Below are 1519 nucleotides of genomic sequence, written 5' to 3' on the forward strand. Positions count from 1 at the left end.
GAGGCTGTTTTTCTCTTGCCAAAGCCTCACCATCTCCCTTTGGGTGCCCTTGTCTGGTGGCAGCTCCTTCCAAGGCATCACTGAGTAGTGGTTAAGTCAGCAGAGTACGGAGCAGACCCTGGTGCCACCATTTAGTAACTGTAACCATGGAGGGACTATTCAACCTCTCTGCACCATAGTTTTCTCATCTGTAAAAATAATAAGCTGAGAGATAGGGTTACTCTTATTGAGGGATAAATGTCTTCCATGGAAAGAGATAGAACAGTGCCTGGCACATAGTAAGTGCTCAGTACATGTTGCCTGCTCTGTGATGATAATGGTGACTGCCTGCAGCTCCATCTGGCCTGCAGGCTCTGACCGTCCATCACTGTCAAACATTCCTGTAGGACCAGGGCTTGTGGCCGGCAGGGTGTCGGAGGAAGAGCAGGTGAGATGGTGAAGTAGGTAGCACCACAGTCACGCTGGATCTGGGGTTGTCTTTCCTTCTTTTCTCTTTCCACCCTTTCTCTTTCTCATCCATCCCCAGGAATTAACTGCCTACTGTGTGCATATTCAGTGGAGAGGGGACGGGCACAGAAAATTGAAAAGAGTTGACCCCCACTACTGCCATCAAGGTGCTTACAGAAGCTCTTTGGGGTCGTCAATAACTTTTAAGGGTGTAAAAGGGTCCTGAGACCAAAAAGTTTAGTCTAGGCTGTGGACGAAAAGACCACTAAAATATGGGGGTCAGGGGGCTTGGCCAGGTTCCAGCTCTATCGCATATCATTGTGTTTCTAATCGCTTGACTTATTCTGGCCTCGGCTTCTTCCTCTGTAAAATGGGAGTGATAACGTGGACGGCTACCCGGCTACCTCCGGGGTGCTATGAACGTGCTTTTGAAGATTCTAAAGGCCCAGCTACAAACAGGATCACTGCGTGTGTGTGTTGGGGTGGGGTGGGATGGGGAGCTGGGCTCTGGGGGACTCTCTTCTGAACCTGACGTTCCACTGTCTGGGGTACCTGACCGACCCCCTCCTCGAGGTGAAGTGAAGCCCAGGGTGCCCCACACGCTACCCCACACCCTGTCATGTATTTCTGGAACATCAGGAACTCTCTGGGGTAATTCCCAAGTCAATGCATGAAAAGTAAAACCAGCACATCTGGGCGACTATGGAAATATTTCCAGAAAAAGCAGGCAGTGAAGGAATTTGGGTCTTGGAATGTCCAGATCTCTGCCACCCTTCTTTGACCGGAGTTGACAGCCTCAAGTGTGTCGTCTACTGGGACCAGTCGGGAGACGGAGGGCTAGAAGGCCAGAGCAGCCCACCCGGGACGTGCCTGCTCGCCTGCCCCATCCTGCTCTGGGCCTTTCTTCTGTCAACCCCGTACTCCTCCAGGCAGCGATGCTTTTTTATCCTACTCCAAGGATGCGGTCTTGATTGTTCCTACCCATGAGAGCCCACAGGTCGTCTCCCCCCAGAACCCCTAGCTCCTAGCCTCTTCCCCTGGGGACCCCAGCCCTAACCCGGGGCACCGATTC

This window comes from Pteropus alecto, unplaced genomic scaffold (genome assembly GCF_000325575.1).
Source record: "Pteropus alecto unplaced genomic scaffold, ASM32557v1 scaffold156, whole genome shotgun sequence".
NCBI classification, from domain to species: Eukaryota; Metazoa; Chordata; class Mammalia; order Chiroptera; family Pteropodidae; genus Pteropus; species Pteropus alecto.